This window comes from Protopterus annectens, chromosome 5.part1 (assembly GCF_019279795.1).
Source record: "Protopterus annectens isolate FY-2018-M chromosome 5.part1, PAN1.0, whole genome shotgun sequence".
In the NCBI taxonomy this organism is placed as follows: domain Eukaryota; kingdom Metazoa; phylum Chordata; order Ceratodontiformes; family Protopteridae; genus Protopterus; species Protopterus annectens.
This window is the reverse complement of record NC_056736.1, coordinates 620,353,072-620,375,683: the sequence shown is the minus strand read 5'-3', so window position 1 is coordinate 620,375,683 and position 22,612 is coordinate 620,353,072.

Sequence of the window (22,612 nt, the reverse complement as noted above, 5' to 3'; positions counted from 1 at the left end):
GGCTATCTCCCTCAAGTCATGTAAAGTTAGATATGAGAGCTAAACCTGTCTCAGCTCCTCCTTGAGGACCTTCCCCAGGTCCCCATGCAAAGGAAGTCTGATACCATATTCCAGTGATGCCTCAGGTTCTGAATGCTATCATCTACCTTTCCCACAGAATTTCTATCTTCCAAAGGAAACCCAGTACTGTTTAGCTGTTGTGGTTCAGTCTCTAGTTTGCTGCTACTGACCTGCTCCTCTTCTAAGGTTGCCACATTACCAGCTCTTGATGGAGGCATGGACCTTGGCTGGGTTTTCCCTCTACTGCCTTCCCCATAGCATTGCCTTCTTGTCTGGCTGGGTGTTACAGCCTACACACAGGACAATGCGTTTTCAAAGTAATTCCTTATTATATATATATATATATATATATATATATATATATATATATATATATAATTGGACATTTTCTTACTGAGAAAGTCTGCCTTGGTCATACAGTATCCCAGAGAAGGCTCAAGGAGGAAAGTTCTATAAAAAGTAACCTACAAGTTAATTGATATATAAGGTGATATGTTGACATGAATTGCTTTACATAAGTATTAACTTGTCTTTTGTGCCCTTGAACACAGTCACTTGTTGGCTTTCTTGACCCTCTTTCCAATCCAGGTAAACTCTGGTCAAAGGTGCCAAAAAATTTTCAAATGCAAGGCCCTAGCTGGAGTGTACTGTCCAAGCAAGTAGTGATCCTTATTGACTACTGAAGGATTGACTGTGGTAATGTCTGAGACTATACCCTTTTTTGCAAGTGACCTCCTTACCCCAATCAGGATTGGATACAGACTTTTTTGATAGTTACAGCTATTGTCTGTAGACAACCCACCACTGTCACATTGCTTGTCCTGCTTGATGCTTCTTGAGACGTTATTTTTCATATATATGGACATCGAGACCATACATGACCCATTTGGTTATCTATGAAACATTTAAGCTCCAATCCTGAAACTGCAAAAAAAACTAAGACTTCCCCCTTTTCCTTTGTAACTTTCTATGATGTCCTAAACTGCCTCCATAGGTTCCTTTACAACCATGTGCAGTGCTGGGCACATCCCCATGAAGTAGCAACCTGCAAGCTAGATAAAAGCCCCCCCCCCCATCTCTTCAGCATTGTTACATTCCAGGTCTGCTTACCAAATCCTCATGTCCTCAGGCAAAGTATTGGGTGCTTGTTCGCTGACAAAAAGAGCTGTAAGCATTATATATGTGGCGACCTTACATCCACTCACTCATCTGTAAAAATAAGTGTTAATTTCTGCAGTAATTCATTAGCACTGCCATCTGCCTTTCCTCTATGAATTAGAAATTTCTGTCTGCACATTTCTGATGTCAGTTTGCAATAAGCAAGCAAACATTCATAATTTAAACAATCAGTGTCTCTAAGTTTAGAAACTGAATGCACTACATGTCAGCAAATGAGTGAAAAACTGCACAAACTGCCTATGTTTAACTTGGTGTTAATTATACACCTTTTCAATGTCTTTATAAAGCATCCTCACCCTCTTAATAATGAAAATGTTTGGTAATGACCTGGACTTGTAGGCTTTGGCTGCAACCTCCCCTGGTAATGACCTGGACTTGTAGGCTTTGGCTGCAACCTCCCCTGGTAATGACCTGGACTTGTAGGCTTTGGCTGTAACCTCCCCATAACTGAGGCACTTCTGGTGCAAGATGCTCATCTCTCATTCACACTGGTGCTACTTCTTTGCTTGCACTGCTCTTTTTGTACCTCCTGCTGTGAGCTCCATGCATTTCATTTCAAGTGCTATTCTCTGAAATTCCATTTGGGCTTGAGGTCCTCCTGGGAAGAAACAAAATTGCCCTTTGTCTGCCCCCTACATACCCACCACACCTGCTAGGCTATCTCCTAGCTGCATTCCAGATGCACACAAAAGTGACTGCATTTCTTTCATGGACATATTAGCATGCTGGACTCTTTTCTCTTTGCATGGCTTTCCAACTGTGCCACTGATATGTTTGTGTGGTTATTAGAAGAGATCATTTTCTAAAAAATAAGCTAACTGCTATGCACAACCAAACTCTTGTATGTGTTACTCTCTCAATGAGATGGCATACACACACCTTCAGTAAAAAAGTTGTCTTACACCAAATAAGTTCAGTTCCAGTATCATCACCACATGTCTCCAATGTGAAGGTTGGTTGGCACATATGGTGTTCAAATCCCACCAGTGCCTACTAGTTGTGAAGAAATGTCCTAGCTGGTATCAAAGGGGTAGTCTCTTGAGTCACACCACTGACAGTAAGCTGGTTAAAACAAAACAAAGAAAGCGCATCTGTTCACAAAATGCCACCTAGACCCAACAGCTTAAAGGGAGTATACACTGGTGTCCTGATTATAGGCTTCTAATATCCAGATCCAGATGTGGCTGCACACAGGACAGCTACAGTGCTGAGTGTTTATCCTAGCATACCATTTCCCTTTCTTACCACTCTATCCATGAATCACGGTGTCTTCCAGTGCCCCTTACCCATGGTAACTACATTTCACAGAAGTTATTCACACACATACATTCAAACAGTTCCAGGGAAAAGCTGGCAAAATTCTCCCATTCACTGTAGTTTTTATTCCTGGCAGAGTATTACTGCCACTCTAGACACAGCTAGAGACTTAAGCATACCAGATACCTTCTGCGCTTTTGAATATAAAATCATACACATTAATATTTTTAATGGTTGTAGGCTCAAGGGGTCTAGCTACTTTAGAAGGTAGGTATCTTGGCCTTGTTAGCATACAATGTTTACTATCACATTTTAGATAATTAACAGCAGTACATACATATAAAAAATATACATATTGTCCACAAGAGCTTAAATATAAATAAATGAACTTTACTTATATAATAATGCAAACAGTAGAGACACATATTAAATATGTGGAGGTTCAAAAGTAATCACAGAAGATAAATAAAACTGTCAGGTAAATATCTTCCCATGCCAGATGGCACATAATATTAAGGTTCTGAGCTGTTAACAAATTACTTTCTACAGCTGTAGGTACAGGGCTTGATTCCTTTTACCTCCTTTTGCCTACTGTGTGAATCTATGCAATTAACTTAACCAGACAGTATTCCCAGGTCACCCCTGTAAATGGACATTTGTATACAGTGGGGACTTACCTGATTAAGAAACATAGAAAAATAGGATGTGTACAAAAAAATCTGATTATACATATATATATATATATATATATATATATATATATATATATATATATATATATATATATATATAAAACTAACTAGATATCCTAGCTGTCTCTTACTAAAGAAATACTAGCCCTCACCAAACTGAGTTAGAGAAATACTTAAAATATACAGGTAGACATTTTCACAGATTTGTCACCAATTTCTTACAAACAAAGATAAGACAACAAACTAGGACCTGTCTCCACTATCCACATTCCAATTCCTTAGTTCTGTTCCTCAGAGTTTATCACATCTTTTCTTTTTTTGTACAGAAAGACAGGTATGCCTGGTTATATCAGCTTACATTAGTAAAATAAGTCATTTCTCTTTAGATCACCTCCTACCTGCAAGTTTCTCAGGAAAAATGCATTTACGTACCAAGGACTACTTCTTCTGAAAAGCACTTTACTTTTAAATCTTGGCTTTTCCTGTCTCCAGCCTTGTGTAACTTAATCATATGTAAGCAATTAAGTCCTTCTTGTGAGATCACAGAAAATTACATTTCAAAGATATCTCTTGTAGTTGCATGTCCTGTTATATTCAGAAACAGAAAAGTCACATATTCCCAAGGCATGAGGAACATCAGTTGCAGAACAAATGTGTTACCAATATGAAATAAGAAAAGTAAAAAATATATAACATCTTTAAATCTTTTAATTTTTAGCCTAGAATCATCTCTGACACCATAATGACTATTTAAGTAAAATAACAAAAACTCAAAAGTATGTTCCTTTTTACTTTTAGCTGGGCATTGTCTCTGACTGCATGCATATAAGCTGCTAACTTAGAAACCAGGGTACCTCTTGGACACGCAGTTGCATGTTTTACTTTACAATAACTTTTTAAAATATTTACAGTTCAGGCACCAATAACATTTATATGATTTTTACATCTCTGTTAAAATCAGGTAGCTCTATGTTTGCTTCTTTAGAATTAGCATTTGAAAATCTGATCCTGTGCTGGAGAGCTTTTGTTTCAGGTGAAACAGGGAAATGAATGTAATTTTATTCTGTCAGATACTTTTTTCTAAACTACATATTGCTTTTTCAAATGATTACCTTTGGGAGGAAGTCCAGAAAATAGATATGAACACCATCCTTTATCAATCTTTGTTACTCCAGGTACATGTAATCATATCAACCTTTAGCATCATGTTAAATGAAATATGTCTAAAATATTAGAGCTCACAAAATTGCTATCTGAATAGTTGACTCTGGAGCCATGGTGGATGAATTTAATAGTAGATTCTAGAGGCTTAGGAAAAAGCTTGAGTTGTTTCATGCTGTGGTACCTCCAGTAAATAAATGCATGTTCCTTTGGTTATGTACTGATTAACCAGATATTCTGTTATGAAAACTTTATATACAGTTGAGGAACAATGTTTCTTCCATTATTGAGGGTGACCCCTATTTATAATTCTAAACAGTAGGTGTATAGTTCTAAATACCCTGGCAAAAGAAAGCATTTGTTTTCCAGGGAATGCATTTAAAAAAAAATACACAGCACTGTTCTTTTTTCCCCCTAAGTTTTTCACAGAAATACTTTACTTTTGCCTTTATAATCTTATTTTATTCTACATTTCTTCAGTGTTACCATTTATGTGTCTGTTTAAAAAATACACTGCTAGTGTTTGATGCTGGGATTCTCATAGTATAACCTTCTCTTATGGAATTGTGTATTTTTTAATTTATTTTATTGATCATTATGGTATTTAATTTTTTCTGGATTCTTTAACACCATTTCTTTCAGGGGGATATTAAATGAATGATCCGTTACTGTTTCATTGTACTAACATATTTTTCATGAAGAGTGTTTAACAGCATCTGTTCTACATTAAAGTTTTTAGATTCCTTAGTTTGTGAGCCTGGAGCAGCTACACATTTAATGTTTTTGCAAAATGTTTACAGTATTGTGCGCTTATTAATAAGTATCTGATTCTGCTCATTAAAGTATGTCCCATTCTTTAGAACTGCCTTAGCTAAAAGAGGGTAGTTTGCTTTTATTGCTCTAAATTTTTAATCCTTCAACATCTGTTCCTCAGGGGAAGAGATAGAGACAGATGAGACAGAAAGTTATTTATCTAAAGTAGTCATGTCCTTGGATAAAATGGAATTTATTGTTTTGAGCTGAATCCAAACCCTAATCATATGATCACTTCTTTTAAAAAAACAGAATTTATTTTTGGAACAGCAGCTTTTCAGATATTTTTCATTTTCCTGTGCTTCTGATCTTTATCTCCTGAAGTCATTCTCTTGTTTATATCCTATTATATAGTGTTAGACTTTATTAAATAAAGAAACAGTTACACATTACTTGACCAGAGAACCAAAGAATGCTTTAAGTTACTTTTATGACTATGCAGAACCCACTGGGCTAACAGCCCTGTTAAGTTAAGATCTTAGAAGTAAAATACCCTTGGTACACTGGATGGCAGACTGATACACAAGCAAATGCTACAGTAATGTCATCTGTTTAAATGCATATACGACACAAAGTTACAATGTGTAATTACAATAGCAGTGCTTTTTGTAATAATTAAGCTATTGTAATCTTAACAGATTTACTTAGTGGACTGCTACAAAAATTTGTAAGATGTTATTTCCTTTCCAGCTGTTACACCTTGACACTGAGGTTATACAATCACAATGTTTTGTGTAGAATTTTCTTTTAACTTAAATCTTCCAAAATGTTTCAATGCCCTTGAGCTGAATTTCTACTCTTTTTGAGACTGATTCCTTTTACATGCAAATTCTGAGTATGTTTTGGGCTTGACTACTGAAGTTTTCCATGGAAAAACAACATTTATTTAAATACAGTGGCTGAACTGTTTTCACTGTCTGTAATTCTGTACCAACATTAAACCTGCAGTTAGAATGATCCCTCTTGTTGTTTCTGAATCATACTGATTTGATCACTGATAATAGCGTTTACCTGTGCAATTAACCCAGAAATTCACACTATACGTGCCATCATTTCCTCAATCAATATTTACGTGATTGCAAGCATAAATGCCTATAAATTACTAGTGCCAGTACAATCTCATGTAGCTTAATTCATGCTCATGAAATAAAAATAATGAATACTGGGATGCAAACACCTTTCATAATACTTCCAAATATAGAAGCAATTTCATCTGCCAATAAAGAAAAAAACATTTTTTTTTAATTATCATGCTGAAGTGCATTGTGTTTCTCTGGATGGAATTAAAATATTTATGATTTTTCCACTTATCAACAGCTCCACCTGTAAGTGACATTTACATAATCCTTTAACCTTTCTCACATTTGATTGTTAATGCAGTTTAAGGATATAGTAAAAGGAAAGCACACTCTCTGAAGCAACACATTTCCATGTAACAAAACTCAAGGCTTCTATTTTATTTATTTATTTGTATTTAGTTATTTATTTAGTTATTCTTTGTTGACCATGTTAGTCCCACTAGGCTAGAGGCATCCTTCCAGGGGAGACCAGAGGTGGTATTTTTACTACTGGTGAAATTTGGCCAGGACACTGGGAAACTTCCCTGACTCTTTTTGATAGGTGCCATGGGACCTTTTATATCCACCTGAGCTACCAGCCTGATGGGACCTTGGTTTAATGTTTCAGCCAAAATATGGCACACTCAAGGAGTGTAACACAACTCTTATGCTACACTGCACTGTCAGCAGTCCATCTGTACTATACAAGGTAGTTTCTACCCAAAGTACTTCAGCTAAGCAAATGTAAAGTGGTTGGGGAGGTCTAGTTTAAAACAAGTAAGTAGCAAAAGAAGGCTGGGAATCAGCAAAAACAGAGAAAAATCACTGGGTAAGGCCTATAGAATAGAATACTTGGCTGCATTTCTAGCAGCATACAGTCCAGACACATTGTAATTTACCTACTTTGCATATTGCTGGTAAGGCCAGAGCTGCATCTAGTTCTAGAGATCACATCGGTAAATAAAAAGGGAGCTGTCAAAATATTGCAAAGTAAGGGTAGCAAGATGGTTAAGGGTGAGGATGGGAGAGTATGTGAAGAGACAGATTATATAAACATGGGATTTTTTTTTCCATGCAGGAAATGAAAGGAAAGGGAAATATGATTTTGACCACAAAACTGTTCAGAAACATTATGAAACACCCACTATGACAAAGAAGAACAGGTGGATAAGAAGACGGTTTCCAAACTGGCAAAGCCGTTTTTTCAAGTTAGACACAAGAACATAACATTACATAGAAAGCATTGTTGACAACTACACTAGGATCCCAGCAAAAGTAATGAAGAGCAAACCAGTGTAGGTGTTTAAGATGGAGTGCAAATGCTATAACAAACTGGGGGGAGGGTCAGAATGGGAGGTGACATATTTCAGGTGCTAGTGGCAGCAGTCAAGCAGCCTAATTAATCCAGTGCTCTTCATTTTATGCAATTCTTGTGTCTGTCTATCTGTCTGCACATATGGATGCTGCTCAGAAACTCCTCAATGGGGTGCATGTTTCCTTTCATGGCTTGTGCAGTTTTGCCCATGTGTGACTCATCTTGACTCAAGATCAAGGAGCAGCATGCTAGCAGTGTAGTTAGTTTCTACTCTATATACTACTTGCTTCTTAATGGCGTCTACATTACTTTTATTAATACCACCTCATGGTCACAGGTATTGAGTTCAGGGGTACTTCATTCTATGTCAGACCATTTTGTTATATTGTATCATGTGAATAAAAACAAAACAAAAAATAAACTTGTAACCAAAAACAAAAATAGGCAGCCAGCTGTAGAATTCCAACCAGTTTATTGTTAGCGCTTTTGTTCAGAAAATACATGAACTTCTTTAGACAAAGAAATCCCAAGAGTCCTTAATTAAAATAATACTATCAATTAAGATCCAATTAACATAATTTAAGAAGTTTAAAGAGCCAGTGTTTTACAAAGTAAAATGTATATGTGAATAAATATAACCCCGGGATTCATGAAGCTTGTGCCAGGCGCAGGCATAGCGTAGGCGGTATAATGCCAAATATGGCCGTCGAGCAATTCAGGTACGATCCAATTCCACGTGCACTACCGGCGTACGCCAGAACTGCGCAGCCCCCGGCTTAGGTATGCTAATCACCACATGCGCAGTGTCGCACCATGCAAATGAAGGCATATAGTGATTCATGAAGTGGTGCAGGCGTAGCGTAAGCCCACGGAAATGTAAACCAAAAAACACGATTTACATTTTCCCAAACAGAACATCGGAGCTATGGAAGCGGGCCAGACCCAGGTATCACAACGTTAACATATGCCAATGGCGAAATACACAGCCAATGGCATAAGAAAAGATGCACGACACGTAAATAACAACATTTAATGTCATGCCCACAGTAACGCACAGCACAACCACAGGGCATGTGTGCGGAAGCTGTAACATAAAGAAATAATATAAAAATGTCATAAAATCGCACATAATAGAAATCAGGTTTACAGCATAATACACAATGGTAGGCATGGAACACCACAACCAAGGTGCAAGGGTTGCGAAGGGCCTGCGATAGTGTTCGGCGCGGTAACTATGAATTAGTAGTCAATGCCATGCAAGTGAGGCAGATAATATTGAATCGCAAATGTCCCGCCGGATGAAGGTTGTACCATACGGCGCAGTGGTATAACACCGAGGAGTGGCTCAGAGGAGATACATGACATCAGCAGAGGGGTGTGCCACTGTAGCAGTAAGCACATTGGAGCAATGCAAATCTGGCTTGTCCGTTGCTAAGCAAAGCTGCAGGACAGGGGTGGGGAGGAAGGTATAAAATCGTTTAGCTGAGTGCACACATGGTGCCCAAAAGCGCATGTGTACGGGGATGAAAACATGCCCGAAACCTAGTAATCGAACGCACGCGCCGCGAACAATAGCACAAACAGGAAGGTCAGGGGAAGAAAAGAAGGAAATGCTGAAGTAGGGTAATTGGAGTACTAATGAGCAATCAACACCAATCAATCCACGATGGCCAATCAACGGCAGCTGACAAGTCTGCTTGCAGAAACCTGCAAAACAGGATAGGGGAGGCATTGGAATGCAAAGAAAGGAGGAGAGGTATTGGATTGCAAAGATAGGAGACTTGACACAGCAGAGCAAAGCACACCGACAGCAGACCGGCAGTAGCACAAATAACGCAAGATACGCCAGGTCCAGGAAAGTACAAATGAAAGTAGGCTGCAGGATGCACGCCAGAAAATGGTAGGTGCAACGTGCAGAAATGTAAAGGGAAGGTCAAGAGGTAATCCATGGCAGCCAAATGTAATTCAACACCAAAGGCACCACAATAGTAGTTCCGGCAGTAAAACACATAAGATACCCTGTAGCTACGATCGTACATACACACCCTATGACATCATCGGTGTTCACAGAACAATAGTATAAAGTGTGAAAGCACCCTACACACACCTGTGTATTCCCAAACACTGCACCATAGGTGTAAACACACAGGGAACTTTTAAAATGTACATGTTGGGAGCTGCCATAGCTGTGATTCATCAGCATGTGTTAGAGACTGTCGGTGTTGTGGAGGATGATGCCGACAACCACCGCAGGCCTCAGAGGAGAAGGAGAGTGTTCAGACCAAGGGTAACCTACCAGGGGCTACATGACCTGAAGATAGTAGAGCGTTACAGGGTGGACAGGGACATCTTACAGCAAATAGTGGAGCTGTGCTGGCCACGCCTGAGAACCAGAAACAACAGAGGGGAACCCATCCCAGTGGACATGAAGGTATGTGTAAGCCTGGCCACAGGTACCTTTCAAAGGCCAACTGGAGATATAATGGGTATCTCACAGGCATCAGCATTCAGGGTACTACACCAGTTCCTGGATGCCATGTTACCACATGCCAATGAGCAGATATACTTCCCCCGAACTCAGGAGGAGTTGGCCAGCAATATGCACCACTTCCACCATGTGGCACACTACCCGGAGGTACTGGGTGCGATAGACTGCATGCACATACAAATCAAGTCACCACCCGGTGAGCATGGTAGGTGCTACATAAACCGCAAAGGGATTCCACTCCGTCAACTGCCAGGTCATTTGCAATGCTCAGGGCATTATCATGGATGTGTGTGCTGGCAGCCCTGGAAGCTACCATGACTCCCATATCTGGCATGCCTCACAGCTGTATCAGGTATTTGTCAGGGGGGACATCCCACATGGCCATCTTGTGGGGGATGCTGGCTATGCACTGGAGCCGTGGATGATGACTCCCATCAGAAAAGCACACACACCCATGCAAGAACGCCATAATGAGGCACACGCACAAACCAGAATCATCATAGAGCGTGTGTTTGGGATGCTGAAATCACGGTTCTGGTGCTTGGATACGTCTGGTGGAGCCTTGCAGTACTCTCCAGGCATGTGTGCCCACATCATCATAGTATGTGCCATGCTACATAATATAATCCTGCGGAAGCAGCTGCAGCAGGGACAAAATGGTGAAGGCCCTCATAGCCCACCGCAATTGCCAAGGCCATTACAGGCACAGAGGGATTCAGACCATGAACACACTGTGCCAGCCCCAGTAGGCAGACAGAGGCATGCCCAATATGCCTATGCCTTGGCAAAGAGGGAACGTATAGCACATACTCTGACAGTGTAGGCCCCTACAGACTGACACCTCTCCACCTGCACACACAGTAAAATGGATGGCACACAAACATGACCACCTGTAAATTGTAATGTATAGGTGGCCCAGTGGGTGACTCCTACATAGGCAGCCCTCAAACATTGTAAACACAACAGCTAGTGGAACACGGAATGCCAACACCTGAACAGTACATGAGCCTTACAGCATATGGTGGTGCTGTGTGCCTGTCACGTTCTCCACCAGATCAATATATATATATATATCTAAATATATATATATATATATCTATATATATATATATATATATATATATAGATATAGATATATATATATATATATATATATATATATATATATATATATATATGTGTGTACACATATGCATATATATATATATAATACAGATAGAAAGGGCAATAGAGTGATATATGTTGATATAGATGGATTCAGCGATATCTGCAAATATAATAGATAGTTCAACGACATTCATAGCACTTTGGAGGTACAAATAAATAGGATACTGCCAACTATGGAATGTGTAACATACCGACATGCGTAACCACGAGGCTGAAAGACCGATAGAACACAGTACCGGAACAGTACAGCCGCGAGTAATAGTATGATGATATGAAGGGACATTTAGTCACTGCTGCCGGTGTTGCGGTCCACGTAGGTACTGTGTTCAACTGTGTTTGTGAGTGCTGTAGTCTGTGTAAGTGTGCATTGAGGGTGCCGTGTGCATCTCTGTGTGACTGTAATGTGTGTGTGTGTGTGTGTCCACAACATGTGTTTGTTAGTGCCAAGTTAGAGGCAGATCAGTACGGTAGGTGTGGGTATAGCTAGCCGTAGGCATACAGTTACTACCTGTCCCACAGTAGGAGGGACAGCCTCACCCTGGGCAGGGGTGTCCTGACATAAAACAGTACAAAGGGCAAATGTCCGAGATGGTAGGACATTAATATGTCCCATATATAATGTAATAGTCGTATTTAGTAGTTATGCCTGTATGTAAGAAACGTAAATGTTACATGCAATATGATAAGTAGCCAAAGTCCCACAACAATAGGTATGTATTGAGGATAAACGTATGTGCTAACCTGTGTACTGACTGTGGCTACATGTTGGCCTGTAAACACCGCTGTGTGTCCCGCAAGTGTCCAACAATGACCATATGAAAAGGTGGCAACCCATGGCAAACAGGCTCTTTTACCAACACAACCGCAATGACTGCAAATATCTGGGACAGAAATACAAGGGATAACTGTCACTTACACATATCCCTTGATATATCGCTGCAATTCCGAAGGTATATAAGAAGCAAGCTCACCTGCAGATGATATAGAAACCAATTAACAATGGCCCAACGTACAATCCCGTAACATAAGTCTACTAACTGTTAGCTCTCTAATTAGGGACGGAGCCCACACACATATATATGGATTATGTAGAAATGCAAGGCCCACAAACCTGTATATGCTACGTACACCCACCGACATCCCCCACACTAGAAACTAAAGCAATACAGACTGTAATAGCAGCACAAACATCCAGTCAGTCAATTACATCTGCAGAACCCTCAACATACCGTGTGAGAGACACAATTAAAGGCATCATGCAAAATTGCAGGCGTTGTATAATGGAACAAACAGCCATGTTACAGGTTTTGTTTGCAATACTCCGGTATCAGACGTTGGGATGACAGGTACACCCACATGTTGAACCAAATACTCTACCTGTCACACACAATCCACGGGGGACATGAATCCAAAGTATTCTTGTCTCCATGCATAGCAGTTACAATTACACATAACAAAACACAATACAGACCGTCTCCCCGAAGATAGGGCAAATAGGCAACGCCCAAGTGCAGAATTCAATTATACCCCACTGTTGCCACAAAATTGGTGAATGGAGTAGCTGCACAGCTGATATGCAAGTAATTAGTCACTCAGGAACACCAACTGGTGGGATGAATCCACATGTTACAGGTATCGACGTATATAAGGATGACTTGCAGACATTCAAACCGTATGCTCATACCGAATACCAGTTGAAACACTGTGAGAGAGATAGAAACGAAACGCCGTAACAATAACAAGGTATGTAGAACACCCGATATGTAAGGTTATGTATAGCATGATCTGTATTAATTGGTTTTACTGTATGCATAGCCTGGTTTGCATTAATTAAACGTGTCCGCAATGCATAAAGTGGGGAAAGGTATTTATGTAGTGATGTCTTGCTGAGCATACTAACACTTGTAGAAACTGTGCGTCCAGCAGTGGGACACAAGGTACACAGCACAGACACCACAAGGGATGCTACATGAGGGCGTTAAACAGAACAATTCCATACAACCCGCCGTCAGTGATAGGGTATGTCCAACAAGGACGTGCCATAGCAGGGGATAGTATATGTTGATATACTGTCACAGCACACATGTGTATGGGCATATAACATTAATGACATATATAAGGTGGTCCCGCTGTGCAAGTATGCTTTGCATTATGGGATACTATGTGAAATATGTGTAATGTATAGTATTGTAGGTAGATATGACAGATATTCTACACAGCATAACAGGCATATCATGCATACCACAGGTATCGTCTATTGGCATGTACAATAACAGGATACATATGGCATGTAGGCATGGGACATTGTAATAGCATAGTAGCTAATCTAAATGGAAGGGCTACCAAGTAGCCATGCACAAAGGACATGTAATAGCTTCACAGGTGCATAGTGGGGCACTATGCAGTTTGGCAAGTCCATGTGTAAGCACAATTACAGTGTTCACACTAGTGGCACCTCTCTAGGGTAGTGTCCTGTGAACAGCAGAGCCATGTGTCACCTGCACCTCTGCGCAGTACAGCCACTGCAGTGATCCCAGACCTACATGTGTCTCCCAACCACCAAGGGAGGTATCACATGAACAGTGCTACTGAGTGTCCCTGCATGATGTACATAGGACTTATGTTCCAAAGCATGGTGAGTGTCCGGTTTGGGAATGTAACCCCCTCAAGCACATCCCACTCATTGTGGCGTGTGTGCACATATCCATGAGCATGTTGCTCACAGTGGCTTTTGCTTATGTCACGTATGAGGAGTATATCCATTAATAATGCTGTGGATATGGGCCCTGTCTGATCAGCAGAGGTCACCCCTGAGTATGTAGTATGCAAATGTGTACAGATGTGGTGTCTGTAGTGCAGCCGCATACTCAAACTGTCGGAGCTCAATAAACGTCATGGCGTGTTAATGTTGTGGTATGTAAAGCTGTAGCTGTTGTGTAAGGTACACCCTAAATGGGGTGGTGTACCCTTGAATGTGTGTAGATGTCTTGAGTTCAGAGGTACAATGGGTGCCTATGTACCAGCTACACACCCAGTACAGATAGGTGTGGCCACATAGAAGGATATCCATGCCACAGTGGCAATATGGTAACCACAGGAGTGGGTGCGACATATGTGCGTACTGCAAACATGTACAATGTGATATGTATGTAGGGGACTACCACCCATGTGATAGTCAGTGGGTGAATGGTGTAATGCAAAGGTGATGTTCATGCAGCTTGATGCCATGATAGTCATATCATGTATCTGTCACAGCGACACTCGTATGGATGGAGTCAATATCAGCTGGTGGAGCAATCATGGCGCTTTGTATGCAGGGGTTTGAAAGCTAGGCAGGGAAAGTCCCCTGTGGTAGCCTGTACCACAGGGAAGTATATACTGAACATGAGGGCCCTATGACTGAGGACTGTGGTATGCCAAATGTACCTGACATGTAGTAGGTACTATGGTATGCTGGCCTCACTGTGTGTGTCCTGTCCATGAGCCACATTGCATAACATCCTGAGACATAGGGTATGATGTGCAGGTGGATGTGTATGTTGTCAATACCAGAATGGAGAATGGTGCTGAAAGGCAATGAGAGGACAATGTAGGATGTGTGGACTCCCGTACCATCAGCAACTGCCCTGGTAACTGTATGAAAGGAGTCCACCATGTGTAGGGGCCATGCTCTGGCCCTAACAAGCCCAACCCGAGTGGCAGCAAAGGATGGGAGCCCAACAATGTCTCTGTGAATGACGTCCTTGATGATGTGCCCCATAGCCATGCAGAACAGTCCAGTCAGGTGTGTAGGACTATAGTCCCACTCGTGCATTGTGGTACCACCTGTGTGTAGTGTGATAAATGCTGCTGTGTGCCATTCAGGGGATACAATGTCTGAAACAAGGCTATTACTGAATATGGTGGCCTAGTGGGGAGACATGTCATTCAGAGGTTGGTGGACATCACAGCCTGGGATGTTGGAAGGTGACATGGGGCCAGTGTCCCGGGACATATAGAGTGCAGGTCAGTACTGTGTAGGTGTGACCACAGGGACACCACAATGTTCCTGTATGGATTGTGGCCTGGTAGTGAGTGAGAGGGTGTAATGTTAGCATTGAATCCATCTCCCAGCATGTTGCCAACATCACCTGGGTATGTAATGTTCCTGAGTGACTGTTGTATGTGACAGCAGATGTGGGTGTTGCCATCGACTACTGACATACCACCACAATGCCTGGTGGTACACCCCAGAATGTGTCGCAGTCATGTTTACGTAGCTAGTCTTGGAATATGTGATGAGGGACCCTGTGGCCCTACCACGGCTGACCAGTGAGCCACCCCACCCATGGGAATGTACACCACTGTGCAACAGCCTACACCTGTTGTTGTACATCATATGTCCATGGAACATGACCACCAGAGTGGTGTCTGTTATCTGGTGTGTACCATCATGGCTCTGTGTGGAATAGCATGATCCATACAGTTGTGTACATGCTAATGAAGTGCACTGGGGTATGTGTCAGCATTTGTATGTGCATTTTCCATCTGCATGGGTGTCATGACGTTAACAACCGCTGTCAGCAGACATCTGTAGTAGGTGTTGTAGTACTCATGTACTGTGTATGCTGTGATGGGTGTGGTGCCGGGATGTGGCTAACAAGGTTGATTAGCATATGCTCAGAATCCACCAATGAGGGGATAACCCCAGGTGTGTAACACCAGTCACATGGTGGTAGTGTTCATGTCAAGGTTAATGTAGGTCTTGGAGGTGGTGTGTATGGGTTGATCCAGCAGAGCGGAGGTTATGACTCATGGATGTGTCGGTACATGAGAGGCTATCCCAGTTAAGTGTGGGGTAGTGTCAGTCACACATCAGTAGTAGCTGTCTGAGGCCCACTGTCCAATATACCAACAAATAAGGTATGTTAACCGTGGGGTATGATGTTGACTCTGTAGCTTGTTACAATGTGTATAGCGGTCCCGGACACAGTTAGTTGCACGTGGAACACCTCTGATGCATTGTGCTAAGTAACTAGCAAGGATGTGTGCACAACATAGTGGGATATGGGAACCCCTCAGCTGTGGGTGTGCCGGTCCAGGTATGTGCCTGAAAGGTATGGTCTGTCTATAACCTGTCATTGCAGGTGTGCTCTGCAGGGCCTAGAGGCAGGTCCCAGTCACTGCAGATATGTTTGAGTGGTGCATTATAAGGTGTGCCTTGCCTGCGTGCGTCACAGAGGAAGATGCAAGCATTGTGTCACATGACCCCATGTCATGCTTGCTAGTTCCCGTTCTGCCGGTGACAGTTATTGGAAACTGTGCAAGACAGGCAGTATAGCAGCAGCAAGAGCCTTACATGTGAGCTGTACTCCCAGGGCTGACAGGTGCAAGTCATCTGTGCCACAGCATTGTGTTTGACCAGGTCAGTCAAAGCGGACAGATACCAGATGCCTGTGGAATGACAATAGGAGCATAGGCAACTGTTGAAGTGACACAGTCGGTCATTGTACAGTGGTATCGTGTCTGGATGAATGCAAAATGCTCCCCAGGGCTTGGCCCACACCCTCAGGGCTATAAGACTGGTGAGCTATTGCATGTCCCTGCACATGTAGTCTGTGAAGTGGCATCACAGGGCAGTCACACTAACATGGAGAATGACAGTCACATCGTACCTGGTGAGGTGTGGCATGGGTGCATAGGTTATGTTGCAGAAGCAGTTACCCAACAGCAAGATGTAAGTGACTATCGCCTTGTGTAGCCTGCTGTGTGGAACTGCAGTGTGACTCCCTACAGAGTCACCTATGACTGGTGTGTTGTGAATGTTATAACTCCCTATTGGCTGTATGTGATGGGCACACATGAGTCTGTTGGCTATAAGTTGGTGATGTTGTCTTCCATGATGGGGGCTACCTCTGGTGCCTACACTGAGTATGGAGACGTACTGCACAAGTTGTCCTCGTAGGTGTTGCCAGTGGTGTAGATCATGTGAGACTATGTGATGGGTGGGGTGTGTTGCGAATGTTACACATCCCCAAATGACTGTCAGGTGCAGTCAGGGTTGGTGACAGCATTACCCCCAGCCATAGCTGTCAACCTCTTGTCCCCAAAATGAGGAACATTAGCCCTCATAATGTGTGACAAATGGGCAAAACGTGGAACACTTAAAACTAGCTTACTAACAGCTTCAACTAGGAAGGGCATAGGATGGCTAAAATAGGCTGGTTTTACGTATAAAAAAGAGATTCTAATGAATTAATATGATTCCCATTTATTTAGCCATGGCTAGCAGGTAAACAATTTCCAACAATGAATGTGTGACAGACCCTTTCTATGTGGAACCTTGAGGAACATGCACCTTTTAAGACCCCAAATGAGGTACGTTCCTCGTAATGAGGTACACTTGAGAGCTATGCCCCCAGCACGGCTGCAGAAGTGCATCCCCCACAGGCTGTAGTGTCGTATGTTGGGAGATGAGCATTGAATGTGTACATGAGACAATTGCTCTATTGCCACATGTACGACATATCCCTCATATAGACAGGCAGTAGCACTGGTACGTGACAGTTGGACATGCCTGTATATACAACCATGTCCCACAGGATATGTGCGTTACGTGTGTACAACAGCTGTTGTACCATAAGCAAGCTGGGAAGTGTAGGACAGCCAGTATACCTGTGGGAAATGGTGTGGAATGGGTGCTATAGTAATCAGTATTTCATGACATGCTCACAAGTTCTGAACAAGTACCTAGCATGACCATACAATACAGATAGGATGTTGGATAATATAAACCCACAACTGGTGATGACAGTCATTTTGGGTAGTACCGCACTATAACCCTGCTGAGTATGGTGTGCATGTCCATGAACCATTATCACTGTAGATGTTAGCATTACAGATGTACAAGACAGCACGGATGTTTGATTACAAATACCTTTGTATGTCACAGGAGTGTTCCACCAGTGGCCTGTTGACAGACTCACAACTACAAAAGGTGCAAGAGTGATATGTGCACATCACACCAGTGCCAGCTACAGTAGAACAGGGTTAATGTGTTGTACCCCAGCCTCATTGTAGCCCATACCACACAGACAAATGTTAGGCATCTGTGTATGTAAGGCTGTGAATGGCCATGACCTATCAGTATAGCTGTGTCAGTGTTGTGAACAACATACAGAATGGGCTGTGTGGGTGAGGTGTGTGACATATGTGCACAGTCTGATGGATGATACCAGCATTTTCACTGCTAGGTGAACATCCCTGTACCCATAAACTACTACCTAGGCTGTGGTCAACATTATGGACACTGTGTAAGGGATGGTGCTGTGCAGTGCACCCCCCCGACTTGGTGACATCTCCAGGCCCCTTAGGTAGTCATATGAGGTACCTATGTCATGTCAGGGTGCCATCCATGAGCACGGAGATCACTGGACAGGCATATACAGCACTGTGGTGACCAATATTGGATCACATACCACCTTTAAGGGGTAATGGCTATGCATGGATGTGCGATACCAGCCTTCACAATCCTCACCTCCACTATGCAGCATGCTGTCTACCTTGCAGAAAGACATTTGCTACACCATGATGATGGACATGCTACATGTCCATATCCTGATCTATAAGACATATGTCATGGACAGCCACCTTCCTAATACTAGGATCGCCACAGGCTGGACAGATCCCTGTGCCATATATGTGACATACTCCCGCCATACCATGCAACCCTGTCCGTCAAAGCTGCACATATCATCCCAGTCATACATGGTGTGATGGCCGCATGGTAGATGTACTATCAACTGACTGGATCAGTAATGTGGCACTGATGCACCTTGCGGTGGCATAATGGCTGTCTGTTACAGCTTGGAAACCGTGCCCGCACATGCTATGGTTGATAACCATCCCTGCGAATGTCGTCTGACTAGCCATTGTCCCATGTCTATCACATGTGCAATACAGGTGATCCATGGCAGGATGTTGAACAGTTGTACAGTGCTGTGTATATGTATATGGCAAAACACATGCATGTATAGGTGTCCATGCGTATGTGTGCATTGTCACTGCTCAAGTCCATTACGACTGTGTCTGTGTTGATATGTGACATATACACAGCATCCAGGTCAACAGCATTACCGTGGACACATCCAGGCATGTGCAGATAGGTAAGAACACAAGTGCAGGCAAATAGACATGCCCACAGCAAGACAGCATTTACATGGAGTATGAACACTGTAATGAGGTGACACACATATATGGTGATGGTATCCAATGCATAATGGGTGTGACATGTGTGACACAAACACGTCAGTCATGTCAGTGTCATGATGCTTTGCAAAGATAACTGTGCAGATGTAGTAGATGTCATAGAAATGTATGTGCAGCAGTATCTCTGTACATCTCTGGAACTGTGACCTGTCACCATCATTATGTCTTACAGATAATGCCCCTTACACGCCTCCCAGCATACAGCCGCCAGGAGGATGATGTCCTCATCCCACAGCTCCATGACAGCTATGACTTGTTGTTCAGCCATGTGCCACAGCATGCCCAGCAGTGGGATGACCTGTGGCAGGATCTACACAGGAGGGTGAACGATGTGGGTGGCCATAACCGCACCTACCAGCAGGTGCGCAGACACTGCACAGACTTGATACGACATGCAAAACAGCGTGCCACTGCAATTGCCAGGGAACAAGGTGGAACAGCTGGTGGGCCACCAACCCAGCCCCCACTCACACACACCGAGGAGCTACTGGTGAGTCTGGGGACACCCAGGGAACAGCATCCACAAACACTAGCTGCCATCGTGGAGGTGGGTGTCTCCCAACCAATGAGCCTGGAGTTGCCTGGTAAGTCAGTACTGCACATATGGCTATTATATGCCATTTAGTTGCATGTGTCACTGTACATTATGTAAAGTAACAACATATGCAAGGTATGTGGATACACATGCTGCATACTACAGTATGCTACGCTGTGTATGCACACATGTGCATACTATATGCTATTACACAGGTGAATGTGTTCACATGCACAGTGCAACCTGTGGCTGTCATACAGTCATGGATAATGTTCATACTGCTGTGTCACCCCTATACAGATACCTCTGGCATGCCGCACAGACATGAGTTAGTTGCAGGTGAGACTGCCATCAGTATCAGGCAATGTTACAGTGTAGATCTATTTGCCATGTGGCCAGTTAACACTTGCACACCTGATGTTTGTTCCAGTCACGATATGCAGGTCACATCACCCATCATTCACACAGGCCACCCATGTGCAATATATACAAACAAAATGATACACCGACTTGAAACCACAGTACTAGTCATTGCAACATGTGTGGTCAGCTTTGCATACAACGGTGGAGGTGTTCTACAATGGAGGCATATGTAGTATGCATTGGAACAACATGTGTGGTACGCACACAGTACCACACAGTGAGCTGTGATATGGGCAGCTCACAGGTGTCACCATTGTGTCATATGCCCCTGCATTGGGTGCACACATTGTGATGTACCACCTGACATGTCCCAGACACGTAGTGTTCTGTCTGCAATATTGTCACAATATCGCATGACCTATACCCCACATACCAAACATACAACCCGTTGTCTGCATAGCCCTGTGGGTTGTGACATATCTGACATCTATGGGTGTATGTCATATGGGACAACACAGACATGTGAGATAGATGGCCATCACACACATTTGGCCAACACATGTGCACACATGGCCATGGGGGATGGCCAGAGACATGTAGCCACACAGTACATGGGATGTGTATACACCCTGTTGCACATTGTCCATACATGGTCCAATTATAGCCTTAGTTGACTGATTATACAGTTGATGTGGTACACTGGACATCCTAAAAGCCTGTGCACAGCTACTGGAGGTGTCACTGAAGTCTACCATATATGATCTGTTGAACATCATGACTGTGTTGCAGTTATGGCTATGCAATGTGTACATATTATGCATTCTACAGCAACATAGATGCCTCATGATGCCATGCAATGGCACAGTGTCTGTACTTCACACTGTATAGCAATGTAGATGGCTCACACTACCTTCCCATGCTCATGCACATTTGCTAAACATGCATTCTATCTGTAGGGCATACACACAACACTGCAATGTGAAGCCCATTATGATGCTGTACATGTGTCAGGACACCATTGTGTCAGACATGTATGCATGTTAATGCACATGTCAGCAGATTACATGTCAAGGTCACGTCAGCCATGTGTACTGTTATCCTGTTCTGGGCCACATGGTGTATCATGGGGATGTATGCATACTACCATGATTGTGTGAACTGCATGGCTACTGATATGACACCTGCTTGCTGTAGTGTGCACCCCAGGGAGGTATGCTTACTAACACTATTAATGTCTGAGCTGCATGCCCTCTGCTGTATCACAGGCATGCTGCATGCCATCTGACAAATCACATGCATGGTGTGTGTGTGTGTGTGTGTGTGTGTGTGTGTGTGTGTGTGTGTGTGTGTGTGTGTGTGTGTGTGTGTGTGTGTGTGTCTGTGTCTGTGTGTGTGTGTGTGTGTGTGTGTGTGTGTGTGTGTGTGTGTCTGTGTGTCTGTGTGTGTGTGTGTGTGTGTGTGTGTGTGTGTGTGTGTGTGTGTGTGTGTGTGTGTCTGTGTGTGTGTGTGTGTGTGTGTGTGTGTGTGTGTGTGTGTGTGTCTGTGTGTGTGTCTGTGTGTGTGTGTCTATTGTACTTTACAGTATTTCTTTGCATTCACAGGTGATGTGGGTGCGTTACCCTCCTGCGGTCCATCTGATGTTAGTGTCCCCACAGATACTAGCGGTGATGAACATATGCATGAGGTACAGGCAGGGTTGTCAGGGGCTGAATCTGTGCCAATGGTTACCATCCCAGCTATGTTCCCCTCTTCCCCGCACACAGTTCTGCTGCCAACACATACCGCATCACCAGTGGCCATAGAAGAAGGACAGTCAGCGTCTGTTAGCGTGGAACAGGAACATGTGGTGGCTACAGAAGGTGTGTCTACACACCATGGTGTCAGTGTAATGACTGCAGATGTGCCACACAGGCATGTGGCCGGTGCTGCTTGTAGGAGGACCTCTGGCAGACATGCACCTGCAGGACAGAGCCCAGCAGCTGGTATCTCCAGACGCATGTTCCAGACTGTAATGGCGGCACAGGCACGTGCTGAATGGCAGAACAGAGAAGGGCAGAGGCTGCAGAGAGCTGCTATCCATACCTTAAATGACAACATCCAGGCATTGGCAAATGCTCAACAGCAGATTGCTGATGTTCTGGATAGGCGATTGGGTAAAATGGTCGGAATCCTTGACCGAGGCATGGCAATCCGCGAGCGGGAGCTGTCTGTGCTGGAACATCTGGTAGGAGTGAGGAGTAGGCCACGTGGACGTAGGCCAGCAACACCACCTAGTGT